Source organism: Corapipo altera, unplaced genomic scaffold (genome assembly GCF_003945725.1).
Source record: "Corapipo altera isolate COAL_440 unplaced genomic scaffold, ASM394572v1 74, whole genome shotgun sequence".
NCBI classification, from domain to species: Eukaryota; Metazoa; Chordata; class Aves; order Passeriformes; family Pipridae; genus Corapipo; species Corapipo altera.
In genome coordinates, this window is record NW_020884934.1 from 2189050 (window position 1) to 2211792 (window position 22743).

Sequence of the window (22743 nt, forward strand, 5' to 3'; positions counted from 1 at the left end):
TAATTTTTTTTTTCTTTCTGCATCTTAATTTGTCACCCCGGTGCCATGCCTTATTGAAAAGGATTTCTCAGAACCGGAGGGGTTCAGCTGAGTAATGAAACTCACATATTCTTTCATAAACATATCTTTAAGGGTTTTAATAACATCACGTTGCAGCAGCTTCTTGTGCTCTTGTTTTAGGGAATCAGCATTTGCACCACGAAAGACAACATCAGTTACTTTCTCAGATTTTGTAGCCCATCTGCCCTGCACTGGAGATCCCTGGAGATGTCATTACTGAAGTGATGAGACATGCTTGTTTAAGTGCTCGTGGTCTCTGCAGAGCAAGGAGTTGGGAATTCAGTATGCAACTTATGAATAGTAGTGTAGACCAGCATCAATAAATGTCTATTCTTCTCCTTAATTTTTGCTTTTAGATTCATAGGGACTAGATGTAACTATTGCCCGGTCAGAACTCAGGATTTTTAATTCCTCTTCAGGCCTGGATTGGTACTGCTGAACTCCATTGTGCCTCTGGGAATTGGACACAATACTTGCACTTACCATTGAGGTGTCATGCTGACCAGCTGCTGCCCAAGCAGGTCTTCAAAAACATAAGTGCTGTATGGGGAAGAAGGTTTATGGTTGTAATGGACCAGAGCTTCAGTAATTAGTCTTGGCTAAGATAAGACATCTAGAGAGACTACCTGTCCTGCCCAGTGAAATCCTGGATAATTTGCCAATTGTCTCAGAGGGAAAATTATTTAATTTTTCTTGTTATTTCTTTCACGACAAATACTTCTGGTTTTTTCTATTAGTATATGCAGTGTGGTAAATCAAACATGTCTGTGTTTACTATGCAACAAGTTCTGTGATTTGGTTTTTTGTTTGGATCACACACTAAAACACAGAGCAGCGATCTGATAGCAATGCAAGCTTTGTGTTGAGGTTAGCACTAATATATAGCAGAAATCCTTGTGCTTAAAACACAGCTACAGTAAGCTGAATTATTGTCCCTGTGCAGTTTTCATAGTTATTACTTGGTAGGTTGCCTCTTCAGTGTCAAATTAGAAGTCGTTCGACTAGAACCATTGCAGTGGTGCCTCTTGAGGTTTGTAGGTCCAAATACCTGAAGTATATTACACATTTTTCCGAACAGTTGTGCTTTCACAGGGGTCTGTATTAGAACAGCATGAAATCTGCTGCTGTTTACCCTGGTTTCATCTCAACCTCACTGGTGGGTTCACTTTATGCAATGTCAGCAGCACTGAGAGTCAAACTCTGTCTCGGTTTCAGACAAACTTGAAACTTAAAAGAAAACTTGAACTCAGCCTCCTGAATCCCTTCCAGTATCTTTCTCCTTTCCATTCCTTTCTTCAAGGGCAAATCTGCATTTAGCTTTCTGATATTGTGTGAACACCAAACAAACCATATTTTACTGCTTTTCAAGAGCCATTTTATTTTGCAGTTTTGCCTTCCTGTCTACCTTACTTTACACACATTTATCCATGCCATACACTTGCAGAAGAAAAGAAAGGAGGATGAGAGGCAAATATAGATTTTATTCACCTTTTTGTCTTACATGCTTTTGGGCATGGAGGATGAATTTTCTGTGTTAAAGTGTTTGTTTAAATGCCGGTTGTGGAGACCATAAAACGGAGGTCAGAAAGGAAGGAACCAACTGCCTTATTCAGGTGAAGAGAAATTTCAGGGAAGAAGTGCTTACAGATTATAAAAATAAGACTTATACTGAGCATAAAGGTAGAAAGCCTTTTTCTGTACCTTAGTAATTAAAACAGAGAAGTGTTGTGGTCCTCATGTTGCTGTTAAGGAATCTACAGCTCAGATAAATGAAGGTGGAGAGAAATATCTAAGCAGTTTAATTTTGTCTAGAAGCATAATAAAAGGGCTAGACACCAAATTAAAAAAAAATATAGGATTCAGCACAATAGTGCTGAATTTTCTTTTCTTTGGGTCCTTCTGCTGCTGTTAACTTTGCTTGGTCTCATCCCTTTTCTTAAAAAAAATCTTTTCTAATCAATCATGCAGCAGCCATTATGGTATCTTGTCCTTTAAACTTGACTGAAAACCAGCCTTATTTTTGAGATAATGCCTTTCCCTGAAAATGTCTTGTGACAAACAAGACAGAGATTTGAGTACGGTGAAAGACAAATCTGTGTATGCATTAAATCAGAAAAGAGTTCCAGTCTTCCCATAGGATTCTTAATCCTGGAAAGTAAAAAACCAGATGAGATTAAAAAGAATTATATAGCAAATAGAGTTAATGCTTTTATCTCATATAAAAGGAAGGTAAAATTTTAAACATAGACAATTAGTTTTAGTTAAAATTATTAAATTGACTGTAATACATGTTTTATATTCTACAACGCATGCTAACATTGGAGTCTCCAGGGAACCTCTTAGAGTTTTAGATTCAAAGTAAAAAAACTGACTGAAAATCTACCCTTGATCATGGTTATTAAAACAGATATCATGAACCTGAATTGATCCTTGTGCAGTTTAATTCCTCTGTCTTTGTGTAAGAAGATGAACTGTCATAAACTTTGGTTTGATACTTCTTTTTCTTTTTCTAGAGAAAAGATGAGAATTCTCCCTTCTATTACCGTTTTTATTTGCAAAGAGTGATGGATAACTGGGTTCAAAAGGACCAAGATCCACTAAAATATTTTCATTATATGGTGGGTGTAATTTTTTTATGTGAAATAATGGCAGATTCCAAGAATCAGGAGAGACTCCTTATAACCCCTTTTCCATGAAAAGGACGTGCATACGTGTGACAGTTGCTTTACTTGTCAGACACCAGCATTTATAAAAACAGCACCTTCTCTAATTCCTTTCTTTATACAACCAGGTGCACACAGGTACACACGTCACGTTTTTCTTCAAAGCTGTCTTTCTGTGGCCCTGCCCAACATTTTCCTTGTATATATTTCAATGAATCTGTTTCATTCTGCTACTGGGAAGCAATGCTACATCTGGATTCTGACCAGATTTCTCCAGAGTAGGGCCAGGGTTGTTGTATTGTCTGAAAGGCAGCTGCGATGGACAAGACTGATTAATAGTCCCTGAGACTCACGGGACCATCCTGTGAGAGCTTCCCTGTGGGTTCACCCTCACACCAATGCACCAAACACAGGAAGCAGAAGGTCCATGGAGCACATTACGCTGAAAGAGCTTGAAGTGTTGGGCAGGGAAAGTCCTGAGCTTCCTCAAAGCCCAGTGCAGATTAAGCCATGATGACAGGAGATGGGAAGCTCTCTCGGAAAGGCTTTTGCAAAGCCTCGGTGTGAGCGTATGGCTGCAGTTACACTTCTGAAACCTATCCAGAGACATTTTCGTGCATAACATATGATGTGTTGGCCCAAATGTTGGAAGCTATACCAAGCACCCTGCTCAGGCTTCCCAACAGGGTAGTCATACTTACATGGGAAGACGCTGGGCAGAGTCTGTTGTAAGATTAATGAGGGTAACTGAAGGCTCAACAGAAATGACAAGGAGAAGTATCAAATGAAATCCTCTACAGGTATCTCCTGTGTGCAGAGTGTAGCAGAAGCCCCTCAGCTACGTAAGAAACAAAAATAAATTCTTTCTAGGTCATTTTATTGTTAAAGATTAACTTGAGATCAGAGACTTGCATCATGCTGTGCCAATGCCTCTGTGTTTTGCAATATAGTTATTGGTACAGACTTTTAAGGACTAAAATGTCAAAATAGCTCAGTAGTTGTGTGAAATCTAATAATTTTGTACAGATTACAGTACCTCTGTATTTGAAATGGATTTTTTAAATTCCAATTTCAGTAACTGCATCTTTAGCTGTTCCTTGATTGTTTGTAGATGTTACAAATGCCTTTGGATCCAGACAGAGTGATAATGACTTTGAACATAGAAATGGACTTGCAGCTGGATTCTCAGGAGAGCTTTCTACACTGGATAACAGCTCACATTTTGAAATGTGCTCATCAAAGAGGTGTTACAGGGGCAGTAAAGGGAACCAAGATTTGCCTGCAAAACGGAGATTAGAAACTGGAACAGGTAGAATGAATCCAATTTCTCGTGGAAGTTCTGGTAAAAATCAAACCTCGTTATTTTAATCACTAATTTTAGGCCACAATCTGCAACCAATGCATAAGGTATGCATTGCCTTATTTCCAGTTCAATTCTATTTATTACAGTATATGTCAAAGAAACATAGAAAATTGCTCTTACCAGGGTAAGCTACTGCTTAACATAAGTGTCAGAAGTGTCTAGCCTTTATTGATTCAGATTCTGAGTTCTTTATGTGATATAACCATCCTAAGCAGAAATAGCCAGTGTGCCGAAAGGCAGTACATTGTATGTGCAAAAAGAACAGCGTGAAAGGATCTATGCCACAGTGATGTCTTGTTTTCTTTATTGTTGCTGTGGAGTTGAAAGCCCATCTGTCCTCCTTATTATGTTAAATTCATTCAGGAGTCACTTAACTGAAGTATCCTTAACCTAGTGCTTCTGCAAACTAGTACATCTACATAGAGAATAGTTATTAAAATAAATATCTCATTATCAGCATCCTAATGCAGTACCATTATGAGTAATCAATGAGGTCTCTGGCAATCATGGGAATTATACAATATAATTGAGTTATTTATAATAAAATTGCTGAAGAGTTGCTGACTTTCCCAGTTAAAATATTTTTTTTCTTTCTTTCATACAGCCTGCTGATCTTGCTCTGAGTTTTGAACACACCATGTTTTCTTCTTTTTCCTGACATAACTTTAGAATAGATATCTATTAAGCACAGGCTTGTAAAAGATCATGGAGTCACATTACAGAATCATGTTGTGTTCCTTAAGCTTTAAAACCATCACTCCAGGTAAGAATTTTATGCTATCTTCCAAAATGAAATGGAAGCCGAAAAGATACAATAAGAATTTTTTTTCTATGTTGCTTCCACCTCATACTGACAGTCTAGATTTTGCCCTTTTCACTTTAGTCTCTTAGTCAGCCATGCAGTAAAATGGGTTTGAATCCCCTGCACACCCATTACAGAGAACATGTAAGAATCAGGCTAATGCTGAAGCCTCGGCTCTGAGTAAACAAATACAGGAATAAGAAGCTTCCAGTAGATACAATAAAAAGCATTAAAATGCCTTTGCTTTGCAAGCTTATGCAGCCCTCCCCATTTGTTCCTGCTTCTCTGCTGGTGGTGGCACACACAGAAGTCCTGGTAGAAAGCTGCCAGTGGCTACTCCTCATCTCTGAGGTTTCCAGGTTGGGTTAAACTGATGATGAAGGCAATGTAAAATAACCTTGTAGATTTGATCCAAAAGGGAATGAAAGACAATTTATGTTCTGCAGTTTCAGAATTAAGAAGAGTGATCTCTGTCTGCTGGGTGTAGATAATCATCTGGAACTAGTAAAGTTTTAACCAATCCAAAACAGGGTGTTTACCCACTGGTAAGCAGCTGTGATTTTGCTGTCTAGACTATCTGACAATGTAGAATAGGGATGTAGTGATTATTTTCAGATTTATTACAAATATTTTCCTCTCTCCACAAGGTACTCCAGAAATTATTTGGACCCTCAGAGTTAGACTGTCATTAGAAGTCATTGTCTAGGTCTGCATTAGGAAAATGCTGTTGTGAGACCATTGATATCGGTGGGTTTGGATGAGCGTCTAAGGGATTGATGTAGATGCTGTACTTTTGAATTCATATCTTTATTTTAAGGGGGCAGTAGGCTGGTCCCCTTTTCTGTGGGTACGGGATTTGCAGTACTGTGCACTGTTCCAAGAATGAAAGGTTAGAATACTTTCAAGTCACCAGCATGAAAATTAAAGGAATCAAATTCAGAGATCCTATTCTGGGTCAAGGAAAAAACCTTGAGAGAAGAGCAGTTAAAGCTTGTTTTTTATCAGGCAGTTGAGTTTGCAGGTGAGCTGACTCTGAGCCACACTGTAGTTGGGGGGCTTTTCTGTTGACTCGCAGCAGTGAGCCAAGAAGGACAGCTCACAAGTTCAGGTGGGGAAAGACTGCTCTCTGCAGTCTCAGTAGTCCTTCCAAACAGAGGAATTAGGGACACCATGTGTCTGTGGGAGTAGGGTGGGAGAGGTAAAACATAATCATGATTGGTATAAAATAAAAGCCAGACCTAGATTGTCCAGGCTTGAAGTGTCTTCAACCAGCCTTAGAGGCAGACAAGGACAAATCACATGAGGACTTGCAGGAGATGTTGCCTTGCAACTTTTTCAATGCATAGAAATGTTGATGGAGGAAGGGTCCTGCCAGCTCTTTTTCCTCATTTGAAAAGCTGTACTGCTGTGTTTCATTTCACTTAATGCAAAAATGGCAAAGGGAGGGAGGCAGGAGAAAAGCATCCATATCAGACACAACAGAAGGAAATATGGGAGGAGGGTGGAGAGGTGGGTTGGTGTTGTCTGTTTTATAGCCCTTCTGTGCCATCTGAAGGGTACAAAAGGCTAAAAACCAGCTTGAGCATCTGTGTTACTGTCTGCACCACTATGATAATGAAAATCCACAAACGCTTAGAGGAATAAACAACATTTCAAGTTTCCCGAGGTTATATAAAGGAAATATTTATTCTATCTGAAAAATGACTATGTAGAGAAGTATTGCAGTTAAAGAAAGGCACAATGTGTTCACAATGTGAGGGAGAAGAGCAGCACAGCGAACAACCTTAACTAGGCTGTTTCCAAACTTTTGACTGCCTAACCATGCAGCCTTAATGCTCTGTTACCATATTTGTCATGCACACAGTATTATATAGATACATATAACACCAACTGTCTGGCTAGATATAGATATCTTATTTTTATTGGAATTTTATCCTCAGTCTCCTCTCTGCTTCTCTTTTCACAGTTTTTCTTAAGCAGAATGTGAAACTAATACTTTAAAATTTGAGCTGCACTTTTGAACTCACGATATTTGAAAGCAATTTTTTCTCATCACAGCCTGAAACTGATATGTTGTTACATGGGAAATGTTGCACATCTCAAAACTCTCCACTTACAGAAAACATGGTATGTATCCTTTCAAAGGTGTGGAATGCATATGAAAAAGGTATCAAGATTACTTGGCTCATTGGAAATTATGACTGCAACTCTTTCTGTGCCTCTTTTTTCTTTATGTAAGTGCCAGAATTGTCTCTTAAAAATGTTTAAAATTCATATTCTGTCATGTGGATCCTGAAGTTCATTTTGAAATGCGAGCTTGTCTGTGAAAGCTGTGCTATGTATTTTGGTGTTTATGCTACACAAAAATATTAAAGTAAATCTCAGCTCAGGTCCATAATTAGATCTAAGACAGAAATCATTAAAGCACTTGAATGATCCCCAAGAGCAAACCCCACCTGCCCAAGGAGAGCCAATGACACTGGGCTCCTCCAGCTCTAAGATTATCAAAGTATCTTAGCACCCAAGGAGTCTCACAGATGTCAGTACCTCAATCTACCATCTAAGGATAAACAATTTCTTTCTATTTTATTACAAAGGAATATGACTTTTGGAGACAAAGAGAAGGGACAAAAGATGGAGCACAATCCTCTAGCCCAGTGAGATCAATGTCTTGAGTTTGTGGGAGTTACATGGAATTACGAAACAGTCCTCAAAGCAAAGAGGAGAAACTTTGGATCCTCATAGAGAAAAGGATATCAGAAGGGAGACGGCGCTTTTTGTTACTTCTGAGCAGGATCAGATGCAAGATAGGAACAGCAGGGAACTTTCTGGTGAAAACCCAAGTATCCTTAGCCTTTGGGATACCAGGGAGGTTAACAAAGGGTTTGTGAGTTTTGTTCTTTGATTCAGTTGTCTAAATCTCACAGAAAACTAACTCAGGGCATCTATCTGCCTCTGCTGAATTTATTTTGTTCCCTAGTGGTTTTTTCCTGACTAATTTGTATCTATTTCTTATATATGTATACATGTTAACCCTGCAACTGATGCTGTCTTAGGTATCAGATCATATTCTGATGAAGGTAAGACCAAATTCCTCTCTAATTTCACTCCCAGAGTTCAGTTAACTCTACACAGAAAGCATTTGTCATGCAGGAAAAGCTGCAGTGTTGATTCTGTCTCCAGTAATCACCCATCCATCTAATCCATCATACTTGACCAGATTATGTGTAAATCTGATTAGCTCACATAAGAATGTAAAAGAGTTTCTTACTCCCTTTGGTAAACACATCAGTCCAATAACCCAGACATCAAGAGAAACAAGCTTTACACTTTACAGGGGAGAATCAATAATCCTAAGGGTATGCTGATTATAAGTGCACACAAACCACCAGGAAGGTTGTAGGCAGCTGAGGAGAGAAATCCTTCATCTCTTAAGCTGGTCAGACCCAAAGATTTGTTTGGTTAGCTGATCTTGCTTTCTTCAAGAAGGCCTAAGTGCTTAATGCAACAGCCCAATATGCAACATTAATTTTAATTAACAAATTGCTTGTAGCCCTACAGCTCTATCATATTGTTACCGTAGCTGAGGTGAGGAAATTGTCCGAAGAAAATAAATTTGAGGCAATTCAGGCACAGGTAAATAGCCCATTATTATCTATGAACCATTGTCATTATGGTCACTTCATGAAAAATCATGTGTTTCCCATGGTTCATTAAATCTGTTTTACTGCCCGAATAAATGAGATACTTTGAGGTGTCAGCAACAACCCCAAGCAAGAGGCTTTATATCCACTAAGAAAGATGACAATCAGCAACAAGAAAGGCATCCCAGAAAACATCTTATATGAAATTCATGGCTTTATTAATTCATAATGTTAAATGTTTTTGGCAGCTAACTAGTCACAGAATTTCATCAAGATGTGCACTTATAAACCAAGGGAAAGGATTAGCTTCTCTTTAGCAACTTTGACACCTTTATTCTTTTGGAAAAAAAAATAAAAGTAGCATTCTCAAAATGGAAATTTTCTATTTCAGCAGGTCTATCTACTGGATTGTCAGAAAATGTCTTCAAAATGGCCAGCATGTGGCTTCCACCAAGGCTTATCAACAAGGGAGCAAAAAAACCCCATGATATGGAATGAGAAAGAGTGAAGAAAGGAGAAGGGGAGAGGATGGCCTGCTCACTTCAGAAAGGGGGCTGTACTGCCCTTGCCACAAAGAGATTTCAGAGCAGGCCAGGCTGCTCAATGTGACTGTAGTTGTCACAAGTACCTGAGCGGGTACTCACATGATGGCAAATGGAATTTATATCATGCTATGTCATTACAGGAATGCTGCGAAGAGTGATAGCAGAGAGGAAGGCTGGTGCTGGGGTTTGAAGAGAAACACCCTAGAAATAAGAGAGGAAGGGGAACTACACCTTCCATTAGAGCATTCAAACAAGTTAGACTCCCAATTCCTCTGGAGGGAAGGGCAGAACAAGTGGTGGGAGAAGAGGAAAGCAGAGACAAGGGCTTCAAAGAGAAGTCAGGAGAGGTCACTTTATCTCAAATACAGAAACAATGAAAGTTACTAAAAATTTAAAAGAAACCCTGGGAGAAAAGGACCCATCCTTGTCAAGAGGGAAATTGGTTTTCCAACTTTCATATGTTTTACTTCTCACTTTTTAGGTTCTGAAGTTTCCCTGCTTGTTTAAGTGCGTGTGAGGTTTTTAGAATTCTTTTCCCCCTAATAAATCCTGATTTAAACAGCTACAAAACCATTGACTTCTGATTGATGGGAAGGGTTTGCTTTTTATTTCAAGGCCCTCCTGGCGTAGGGCTTGTGAGCAGGTAACCCTACACCACCAGGTGTAGTTGTCAATACTGACAAATCCCACAAAAGTAGAGGATAGCTAAGGAATATTGTTGAATCATTCTAGGATTGCTGCACAGTGACAACTAGAGGAAACTCTGTCTCCTTCCCTCTCTTATCACAGCACCAAAACCCGCAAGGAGATATATGCTTGTCTGCAGGTATACATTCTTGAAGAAATACAGTGAAAAGATTTATGTTGATGTGTTTCCATATTTCAGCCTCCATGGTGACCCCTTTTTACATTCACAGGCAAAGCATAAACCTGCCCACGACCCAACACTGCCTGTGGGGCAGGCTGTGCTCCAAAACAGCCTCAGTCAGGATATTGAACATGCTTTTTTTTTTTCCACCAGAGTGCAACAGGGTGTATGTGGAATATGCACGACATATTATATTGGTTTCTAGCTACCTGCCAAAATCTGATGTCAGGAAATTTGCACTGCTCTTGTTGTAGCCAGGTGACAGATAATAAGAGAGGGGTGCCATTGTTGGAACTATCAGTATCAGATTTTCTAATATAGCCCTGTTGTAATGAAATTATACACATTGCTCAAGCTGCAATCAGAACTTCCACTGAAGGAATGAGACTGAATAATAATAAAAGCAGAAAACATTTTAAGTAAATAGAATTTCCCAGATACTGCATAATGTTGTTTGTTATTGCTATCTTTTATGAGCCTTGAGAAATATATTGTATAAGAATGATTTCCTTCAATATAAGCTGTTATCATAGAGGTCTCCTATGTCAATTCTTATTTAAAATGCATTTCCTTACAGTTTCCACATTATGAAAGCATAAATTAATGTGACCTCTTTGCTTCCATTCCATGTTCTTATAAAGCCTCTCCGTAGCTCTCCAAAGAACAGTTACGTGCTGCTTTGTACAAATGTAGCCTAAACCACTCCAAATAATAAGATCCATTTTGGCAGTAAAAATTCATTTTATGTACAGCTTTTGGAGCCCCTGAAAAGCCAAGGTCTCTCAGTGAACATTGCACAGAGCATTTTTTCCTGGACTTGAGAGTTAAGAAGCATGTAGACAATCTCCTCGCTCCGCTCTGCTAATGGAAAACCTCCATGAGCCTGAGCAAGTGCTGCTTCTTTTGAAGAGCTTGTGGGAGCATAAACAGGGAGCCTGACAGGGCCAGCAGCCAGTGCAACAACAACACCCTGGCAAATGTAGAAGGGAGGGCAGACTATTTTCATGAGCTATAGTAGCACATTATTTCCCTCTTGCCTAAAGCTTGCCATTGGCAAAAGGACAAAGTCAAAGCAAACTCCTACAGCTAAAATAAACACTCCTGTTTAACATTTCCCTATTAAGACTATTTTCCTGGTTTAGCACAGTTTGTTTTTTGTTTTGATATATATATATTATTGCTGACAGAAAATAACAAATATAATTTCATTATTTTATCACATCAGGTTCTGACAGCTTAGTATACCATTTTCTGCTAGTGTAAAAGAGCTATATGATTTCAAAAATTCTTCCTTAAGTAGTTAAAGTCTTGCTTACAGGCAAAGGGGAAACATATATATATAGGGTCAAAATTTATCATTAGTACAATTGAAATCCTAACAGTCTAACTAAGAATGATTATTAGCCCAGGTACAGGTGTTATGGAAAGAGAAATTCTATGCAGAAAATGTTCAGTAATAAAAACAGTAATGCAGCTACATTTTTACACATGCACTCAGTTTCTACCTCTTTCCATGAAGTTATGCTCACCCTTCTGGTGTTCCTCTCACCCCTAAGGCTGGGGGTTTCATTCTGGTGCTGACTGTGTTAACAGGGAGTTGTTGGCATCCAAAGTCTTTTGCCAGGAGGATTATAATTTCACTTCCAAGTTTTCCTCTTTCTCTGTCTCATTCATTCAGGGTCACTTTTATAGCATGTCTGCTAACATGCCTTTGCAGCTAGCCTTTATTTCATTAATCTGCACCTCCATGCTGTAGCCATTTTTTATGGTGGCTTTATGTATGTTAGATACTATTTTTTTGTTTGCTTGCTTATCCTAAAAAGCAGGAGTAGTCCAGTTCTAGGTCCACATTTCTTTAGCTGTGGGGTTTCTGGTGTCAATCAGTGCCCCATATCTCATCATTCCAAGTCTGTAACCCCTCCATGCTGCACTCCATGTCTCTCTTATCCTGCCTGGACTGTATTTACCTGTATTGGCAAAACCATGGTGGCACCACAGAAAGATAAACAAAAGTAAAGCAAATCAGCCATAAAATCCTGAAGTGTTACAGAAATTTCTGTCACAACCAAACCAACCAAAAAAAAGTTGCAGGCAGGTCAAGGAAAGTTCAGACAGAGCAAGTCCTGACACCTTGCAAACTCAGTGCAAAGCTTATGGCATGTTACTAACCATGGCAGTACTGTATTACAGATCTACATAATGACAGTCTGATCTTGTCTAATATCTTTTCATCTTAGAAACATGAAACAGATTTATCTTTATGCTTTTACTGTAAAACATGAATTTCACCCCCAAGTTATTCTACAATTCTTATAAGTACTTTGTTTTTTGATCTTCAATAAAACGTTTACATGGTAGTGATAGTAAAATAGTTATATAATGTAACATGTATAGGTTGGTAAAATTCATCATAATGGACAAGGTACTAAATTTCTTGGCTGTCACCTATCTAGACAGTGCTTCTTGCTCTTTTAGCCTCCAGCATTTTTAATTCTGTGATCCAATATGGTTTAAAACAAACCTAGAAATTGTAACATATAAAGAAAGAGAAAAAGTTGGTAGATGGAGAGCCTTGTATAAGCAAAGGTAACAACTGATGAGACTATCCTGTACACTTTATTTTAAAAAGCACCCTATCACTGGATTATCCAGCATATGTCCACTGCAATTAGCTTTAAGGAAATCATTCCTAAGGAATGACATTTGAAGTCGTGGTATCTTTTTGGTAGTAAGGGGAAATAGGCCAAAATAAAACATCCATAGAGTTTTTGTACCATTTCCCACATTTTATGTAATCCAAAACAGGGGCAAGTAATCTCATAAATATTGATTTTTAACTGAGGAAACATGGGTTCAATCATTATCAAGCACAAGAAACAACCATCAAATACAGGAAAAAACTCAGAAGTCTGCATCTCACTGGTCTTTGCTGGGCTGCTTCTCAGGGAGCAGGTTGCTGGCCAGTTACTGTGTTGCTGGGCAGTGTTCAGTGCTAGCCACTGCAACTAGTCTTGTCCAGATGAAAAAAAAATTTGCTAGATAAATGAGAATAAACAGGGAGAAGATAAGGTGGGTTTAAGATCCTTATGAGTTTCTATCTTCAGCCTTCTTGCTACAGTTCTGCTTGCCAACAAGACCACAGTTTTTCTCTGATTCCCCATACATCAACACGGGAGGTACGGAACTGTTGCTCTGAAGAGCAGCTGGGGATAAAACAGCTGGAATGGGCCATTCTCCATCAGCAGCCCCATGCTACAAGTCTACTCTTGTCACCCTGTCACACTGTAAATGGAACAGAGACAAGGGAAAAGGGAGTCAGGTTAGTGTTCCTCAAGCACCCTCATCAGTGCTGTGTCCACTCTGGTAACCATAGCAGGACTCTTCTGCTAATCTTTCATTTGTTCCTACCAAACATGGAGATAATGACAAAGAGAACCATTAATAGGAATGGAAGCAGAGGTTTATACTCCTTAACAATCAGATCAGAACACAAAGAACTAGAGCTGAAAATGTTCACATTACCAGGAACACAGTCTACAGTGGAAATATCTTCAGATCTTTGCCGTTATTACCAGAAGTAGGACATTTTTTTAAGTTCCTTAATACAAGTCTTGTGAGACAACAGTTGTCTCTTTAAAACATACAAAAAATCTTAAATTCACATCTAGGAAAGACAGGGCACAGTCATGAAGTAGTTTATGAATTTTTTAGTCCTAAGTATCCCATCTGTTTCCTTTGGGTTTTTGCTTCCACCTGATTTCTATTAATTTTTTAAATTATGACATTTCATAGAAAAATATTTCTTGTCTCTGTGGCAAATGCACAACCTCATCCCACAAAATACTGTACAGCTGATCTGCTCTGAGTGAGAAAAACCAGTTGCTTCTTTTCTATTTCAGCAAGCTCTAGATATCCCAGCCAGAGGGAGAGGACAATACTACAAGATGCTGCCTACATATACAGTGAGCAGCAGCTTCTGTTCTGATAAATTTATGATTACCCACTCCATTTATCTCAATGAGATGAAAACTTTTAAGCTTGCATGGTCCATTAGGGCCTCAAGTGAGCAAGGCATTTAAGCATGTGCTTAAATCCATCCATATGCAGGAAACCAATTAACTACATGCTTAATTTTAATGATGGATCCTGTACTGAGGCCTATAAAGCTAAACTGCTATTACACTTGGACAATGTCCCCTTTCCCCTTATTTCAAAAAAAATTCAAAAAAACAACAAGGAAGTTCTATGCAAGAGGTCATGTTAGTGCAAAACAAAACTTTTCCATTGCCATGTGCAACTCTCAGGGATTGAAACAGTGAGGATTAGTTGCAATAACTTTAACCTATCCAGTAAACAAATATGACAGGAGGCAGAAGGGTTAATTCATGAAAATTAACTTTGCCTAATGAGACAGGGCAATCAGTGGCAACACAAGGCTTGTGCCTCTTCAATGACTGCAGAGGCAGCCTAGGGAGATTAATATGTCTAGCAGTGAGCTAGCAGTCATTCTGTATTTGTGTAACCAGACCTAGAATTCAACAGCCTCCCATAGTAGACAGTATAAAAGCACAAAGTAAATTAGCTAATGGTACATTTCTTTTCCTGTGCATTTTTATCTGCAGCTTTAGTCGTTCCATTAACGGTGTCATAGATGCCTTTATTTTGTTTTCTAAGCACTGCTATGATCAGACCAACCAAAGCTATAGACTTATTTCACACTGAGATATGTTTGATGCCTATTGATGTCAAAATTAAAGGTTTCTGAAGAAACAGTGCTGCAACCTTATTATTAGTTCACTAATTGCTCATCCAGTTTGGACTGAGTAAGACATTTCATAATATATTCCATTTCACCCTTTTCACTACACTATGTAGGGCAGCTTAGTACTTTGAAAGCTTTAAGGAGGTCTTTCTATTTATGAGGGCAAAGGTGACATGTAGGGCCTCCTTAGTAAAGTAGGTCTGAATCAGCAATAAAAAAGTTAGAAACAAGGCAGCAGTTTATTATAAAGGAGGTTTAGAGACAGATGATTTTAGCAAACCTACCACTCATGTTTGAAAACACTGAAAAGTACCCAACAACACCATAAAATTAAATGAGCAGACAAGTCGTACAGCTTAGCCCTGCCCATCTCTGAAGGACTAATTTTGACTTATATTAACTGCTTAATGTAGGGAGTTCAGTTTCACACCATTAGAAAAAGCAGAGTACACGTTTAACAAGTGAACAGACATAAAGATACCTCAAAGCTCCAGCTCAGCTTGTACTACTCAATACAGTTGTTAGAGCAACATTGGCCCAGGGCAATGTTCTACAAGTCGTAGAACAAGAAGATAAAGAGGTTAGCAATATATTTACAGATAATAACTTTATACTTCCAAAAAGAATTATGTGTTCCCTTCATAAATGTACATATTGGCAAAAAGGCAAAGATTTATTTTAAAGCAGTGAATTGATGGGCTGTTTTTTTCAGGAGACAACTATAATAAAAAAGACATTTGTAGTAGAATTTGTGCCCAAAATTCAGAAGCATGCAGATGTACAATTATCAGACGTGTCAGGAAAATGCATCCTGAACTTTTTCCTCCCTGAACCCTTTGTTAACTTTCTATTCTGTACCCATGTTCCTCTCCTTTTCCCAAATGCCAGCTAAATCCAGACCTACATACACACTTGACTCCCCTTACAGATGTTTATGTCCTGGGTGGAACAACAATCATTCGCTTGTACGAGCCCTGCACAGAAATTGGCCGTCCAACTCCCAAAATTCCATACGGACAAAGATTCCTCCCAGACCAAAGGTGCCACACTAGAAAGGTCTTGCTGCCCATGGAATGCCCAGGCTGGCCCACCAACTGCACCTGAAACCCAAAGGTTCCAGGCATTCCCCCCTTTCTGGGGGGAAAGAGTTGTTCACTTTTCAGAGCCCCGTGCTGAAATTGGCTGTCCAACTCCTAAAATTGAATATGGATGAAGATTCCTCCCAGAAAAGAGGTACCAACACAGAAAGCTCTTGCTGTCCACGTAGTGCCAAGAGTAGCCCACCAAATGCACATGAGACACAGAGGTTAAGGGCTTTCTTTCCTTGGCAGTGAAAACTTGTGACGGCAGCCAATGTGAACCCACATGTACACCGGTGTGTTCAATTATCCCCCACGAACCGGGAGAGGTCTCAAAATTCCCCTTTTTTTATATTTTTTTTGGCAGTGTGTAAGTTTTTCAGGCTTTGCTATGTGGCAATTATTCCCAGGGAAATGGAAGAAATCTCATGTTTCCCTTTGTGAGAAATAGTTAAATGTTTGCTGGGTCACAGAGAGAAAGAGAATGTGCTGCATTCACTTAAACTAACCCACGGTACTCTGGGCCAGAAAAGAAAGAGGAGGTCTCTCACTTCCAAAGATGTTGATCCAATAATGGCTTATTCTAAAGCACATAAAACACTGCAACATCCCTTGGAGCAGCTCCCATTTTCTTGTCTCTTGGGTGACTGCCCACACAAGAAGCCTGCTGTGTGAGAAGTGGGTCCATCTTCTCCTCTGGACGTGTTTTAAAAGAAAACAACTTGTTGCCTCTGTATTCTCTCTACAGGTCCTCCAAAAACCCATGGAGCAGTCTTCATTTGGAGGAAGGTTTTGTACCAAGGTCCCAACTGATACAGGCTTTGCTATGAGTCATTGAGAAATGTAGCAATTCTTCATATAGGTACAAGGACAGGAGAAAGTTTCACGTGGTGTTTGGGCAGCTCCAAAATTAGGATGTTAACCAGTTGGAAGTGATCCGGGGTTTCACTGCTGGTTTTGGATCATGTCCCTGAGCCTGCAGGTAGACAGGAATTGTGTGACAGAGCTCTCCTCAGCATTTCTCACTGCAGGATCTTCAGCCTTTGTCACAAAATCTCAGCTTTCTTCTTTTTGTTTTTTATGTGCATCTGAAAGAGTCCTAAAAGCATATACCTTCAATCTCCTTTGAGTCATCAAAGAGCAAAACAACACTCCTGAGAGCCTGGAGACAGAAGTGATGCTGTGCCACCATGAAATTTGACATTTTGCTATGGTACCACATGAGTCAGTGTTTTACTACAGTTTTAATTATTTTGCTGCTATCAGAAGTCTGAATGCATTAATTTTTCAGAGCCCATTCCTTAGTGAGACTGGATATAGCTGCATCTTGCTCTGCATTCCTCACTTCAAAAGAGGAATACATTGATAGTGGTAGGTATAGGAGAACCAAAGCTGTATCACTTAGTCTAAAAAAAAAGTGAGAGCATAGGAAGAAGAAATGTTATTTTACTAACCATATTTGTCTGTTGGTGAGAGAGATGATAGCCTGACAAGCAGAGGAGAAAATACTCCTAAGCATCTGCTATGACTGTAGGAAAGTGAGAACAAAAGAAAACCTTGTATAACCTTTCCCATTACCCTGTATGCCCATACCCATCCAGCACCTGGATTCTATTATGGCTCTTTCCTCACTGCATGAAGACTTTGTTCCTTTGATCTTAGTAGACTTCTGTTCTTTGAATGAATTTTTCCTTGGGTAATAAAAAGTCCTCGTGTTCCTGTGAGAAAGATTTTTTTGTGTGCCACTTGAAAACAGGTGCTAAATAATATTTACAACCTGAAAAGGCGAGTTTGATCCTGATAAAAGCATCAAACAGACAAATGACCTAAAAGATATGCCCAGGAACACGTAGGGAATGGATCTGCAGCCAGCTGAAAAGTGTGGAGGGGATATGGACTGCTATTAAACTGTACCGGTGTGTTAAACTGCACTGGTGTTCACCACCTGTGGAGCTGGTCCAAGGTCAGGATGGAAGAATCAGGGCAATAATTAGACATTCTGCTTTGCAATTAGAAACCACAGATGCAGTAATGAAAAGCTTTCCAGAACATCACTTACTGTATTATTGGGTTGGATTTTTTTAATTGGTTCTTAAAATTAATTCTGCTTAAGTGACTAACTAGACAGTCGCTGTTCAGCTTGGGAAGTGCAAACAGGCTGGGGTAACCAAAGCAAAAAGGACTGAATTGATTTTCATATTAATAAGAGAGTTCATTCTAGACAGAAGAGGTTAATTTGCTTTTCAGTAAGTTTATGAAGGGAGTGCTTGTGGCCAGGGGGATAATTTACAGCTAAATCATATGTTTAAAGCCAAAAGTGATTACAGAAAGGCTGGGAACAGCATTTCCAGCATTATGCAACAGAACTGTAAGCGATGTTCTCTGTGCTTTCTTCTTTCCCAGGCACAAGGACTTGAGAAACAGGCCAGCACAATAGCACTGTCAGTTGTGGTCTTATTGTTCCTCTGCACACCAGATATCTTAACAGATGCAGAACAGAAACGCTTTCCCACCCAGCTTTATCACCTTATAGTCTGAGAGTACTCCTCAAATACACATGGCTTTGGTTGGGCTTGGCTTCCCCACAAAAGTGCTGTCTGTAGGTACCGAATTTTTAATTATTTTTTTTTAACATACTAATTCTTGAGATTTGCAAGTTTTCAGACATGCAAGCAAAGCAATCTGTGTGTAACGTGATGAGTTGACACAGGTAAAGTCATTGTGAATATGGGTTGATTTTTTTTTTTTGTCTTTTACTTTAGCCAGTAAGAAACTGTGATATTTGTGCAAATGAGTAAGAAGCGGGCAAATTTGTTTCTTTGATATGTCTAGGTTTAGTAGTTGAAATTTTGGCTAGTCACCTGCAAGGTTAAGTATCAATAACACTGGTAACTGTACTCCTAAGTTAAGAAGTGCTGTAATAAATGTGACTTGATGAAAATGACCTAGAAGGAGATGCTTCATATAGTGAGGAAATATTTGTAATGACATTGTACTGATGTGGGTCAGAAGCAGTGGCCATAGCTTACCTATCCTACCATTAATGCCATATTAGAGGCTTCAGCAAACATGCAAACCTAGACAAGTTCAACAAAAAAATATGCACCAATGTCTACCCTTTTGAAATTTTTAAATAAAAATTGCTAGCACATCACCTTTAGAACTGTGGGGTTTGCTACATCTAACATAGTTTGCATGGGAGTGGAGTGAGAAACCCAAATCAGAGTAGCATCCAAAAGACCAAAATTTAAGTTTCTACTCCTTTTTGTGTGAGTGTCTGAAATACTTGGGAGTAGACTTTTTGTTGCTGCTGCTCTGCGCTATCCATGTCCCTGACTGAAGCTCATGGGCACTGCTGCACTAAAACTAAGCCAATAAAAAATGTAAAAATATCCTTAAAAAGCCTACCTCTCTGATGTTGTATGCTGGCTCAACTGTTTCCACTTCCTCAAATATCTTTCAGTCTTACCACGATGTTAAAAAGGGGTTCCCTGGTTTTCTTTTTAGAAACCAGGGGGTTTTTTCTTCTGTTACACCAGGCATAGAGTTTTACCTTCTCCTTTACAGTGAAATTAGTGATAACGTGGCAGGAAGAAAAGAGGTTCCAGGATGCCTATATTTGGACAAATGATGCATCAGTCATGCAAGTTGCCAGCAATTTGATGCAGCTATGAGCTGTGAGTGAAACTTGATGTTCAGACATGTTATAGATCTTATATGGCTTCTTCCCTTCTGATTCAGCGTCAATCATATCCTACTAGAGCTGGACAAATCCAGTGTGTCTCCGTTGTACTGCCCATTGCTCTCCCCAGATTTCAGCAATTCGTTAAGACTGAGATGTTGAACGTTGCACATTCCCGTTCTACAGATCCGCTTCTCTCTTGCTAAAAAACCCTTCTGATGACAACCAACCAAAAAAACCCAAAACACCTATGACATTGTACATCATTTTCCTTTTGGATACCCTAAGCCATGTAGGCATGTGCCCTCTGAATGAAGGTGTTGTATCACGTGCAGATCTTTCCAGCACCTTCTCTGCCTGAGAAACTTCCTGCACGTAAAACAGCTCATTAGTTTAATAGGATAACTCATGTTTGTGGGACTAAGGCCTTGGAGCACATGGGTAACTTTCATTGACAGTAATTGTAATTATTTATCTTAATTTGATCAATCTGAAGCTGGTTTATATGGGGATGCTTCAGACTAGAACTATTTTCGGCTCATCCTCTGGTACAGAAACATCCCTGAATGTTTCCAGATACTCCTGAAGAAATGGGACAAAAACAGAGAGAATACTCCTGCACTTTAGAAACACTCTTAGATGACATGTACGAAAGTACATACAGGTATTTTCACAGGCTATTAAAAAAAAAAGTCAAATTGACCAAGAAATAGACAAAACCTGTAATCTTCAGGATGCTATCTGCAGTAAAGATTATGTATTGCAGATCATAAACTATACTAAAAAGAATATCTTTGGAAATGTGGAAGGTGCAATGGTTCTTTTGCCATAGAAAACTCACAGGTGGGCATGATAAAATCTTAACAACATGCCATTAAATACGCCTTTACAACATCAATTCTGCCTCATCTAGATATATCTGTGAATCCTTCCTTTGCACTGGAGATTAAATAAACTCCCTGGACAGCTGAGAAGAATTAAAGTATGACCTGATAGTTTCTCTGCTTGACAATAATATTGTCTGTCGGTTTGTGCTGTATCCAAGATACTGTTCTCTGATCCATGCTCAGAAAACAGATATTGATGGATTTAGCTGATTAGCATCTGTATACCATTTGGCCTTTCAGTCTCAAAATATGTTTTGTGAAATGTTGCAGCAGGTGGTTTCTAGATTATGCACAGTGATGCTCAGTGCAAATATTTCCATTATAATCTAGCTAATGCCTTGAAACTTTTTTTCTGTGCTAACCAAACCGCAGTGCTGTTGAAGTTTGGCCATTGGAGCCCAACACTTGGACCAAGACACGGCTTGCACCCTGTAAGAAGGTATGGGACCCTTCCAATTCTCCATTATGGGACAGGACATCAGCTGCTAGCTGGTCTAAATGCAGGTACACCGATACCTGCAAATATATCCAGTAATTTTGGGCGAGTCATCTAGACAGGTAACAACACAGGGAAAATACTCTTCTGCTACATGCTGTGAAGTATATGAGTGCTTCTTGAACATGACCCCACTCCTACCTGTCACACAGCTGAAATACCCAAATCCCAAATTTTAGTCAAGCAGCAGATGGTCATTAGGTCATGTGGGAAGGGAGAGGCTGTGAAGGTCCCTCAGGAAAAGGGTAGAGGAAAGCAGGACACAGGGTTACTCCTGCCTACCCTGAGATGCCTCTAAGAAAATGTTTGCTCAACTATTGTTCGTTTAATAAAACAGTACTTCAGACCTTTTGTTCATTTAAGGTTTCCATTCAAATTGCCTGGAATTCTTTTAAATTCCTGGTATTTTGGCAGTAAGTGAAAGGAGTAGGTAACTGTGATGTGTCTCAGAGGAACCATTCCTCACCTCCAAGGCTGGTGAGGAGAGAGGGTGGACCCAAATCTGGGCAAACCAAGCAGCGTCTGAGAAAAGATCTCAGTTGAGTTTAATATCCATTACCTTTTCTATTGTAAACAGATGGTGTAATCCCAAAAATAAGGAAATGTATCAGTTTTCAGAATTAGGAACTGCATGCAAAAAGTATAATTCACACTTTCTGAAAAGCTATGGAGAAGAAGTATAGTGAGACCATTCTCAGAGACTTTCCCTCCTCAACCAGTCTACAGAAAACTGATGGAAATTTCAGGAAACAGCACTTAGGCAACAGTGGTGGTTCAGATCCCTCCAGCCCCCTGGATCTAACAGAGCTGAAGCTGTGCATCTCCCACTATAATGTCTCCAGACTGACCCCGTGGGAGCTGAGAACCACCAGGCTGAGGATGGGTGGCACCATCACAAAATGCCCAAGTCTCACACTAACCTTGGGACAGCTGGGGAGCGATTTGGGCACTGCTGAGACCCCCACACTCCAAACCACCTCTTGGCTCCAGGCCCCCAGAGAGACCCAGGGCGAAGGGTGAGAGAGGAGACAGCTGTAGTGTTTTGGCTCCTGCTTGTTTGCAGTTTATGGTCAAGGTGTACTGTTCCAGCTTCAGGTCACAGAGCATGAGCCTGCCATGCCATGCAGATGGAGCCTGGGTGGAAAGCAGTGAAAAGAGGATAAAATAGCCAGAAAGTGTGTGGTGGCATAACACAGATGATGAAATACAACCAGGGTTGCATAAGAATAGTATATGTTGTAGTAGATATTACAATGAATTAAGGCTGCAATGAAAATACATGAATCTCATTTTTCCAGTTTTTTGTTGTTGTGGGGTGGGGTTTTTTCCATTTTCATTAACTTCTGCTGGTTTGGGAGCCATTCCTATGCACACTTCCAAATTCCATAAAGTGATTTATGGACCACTGGAAATTGTTTTAGGTATTCAGTCCCATGTTACAAGAAACTTCAAGTTGATGGCTGAACTATGACTTTGGAATCCAATTTAAACTGCCCATTTTTGCACAAAGCTACACACTTTTATTATTGCAAATTGATAAAAGAGAGATTCTCTACTGTAAAGCAAATTGTCTTATTTGTTACATCGGCTCTTTTTTTTTTTTTTTTTTGCTTTAGCACTGGACTTTTGAAAGCTAGATAAACAAAATATGAATTCCAACATAGCTGATATTTTCCTGGAGCATGATGATTTTTAGGCACTTTTTTTCTCTGTTTTCAGGCACCTCCAAGCCTTTCATTGCAAACTGCTCCCATTTGAATTCATCTTTCTTAGCTATGGCTGATTAAAACTGGGGACAGTATTGCAGGTGAGGTCTAAGCAGTACCTTGTAAAATGGCACAAACTCTCCCTCATCTTTAGTGAAAATAACCTGTCAGAGGCATTTTTGGATT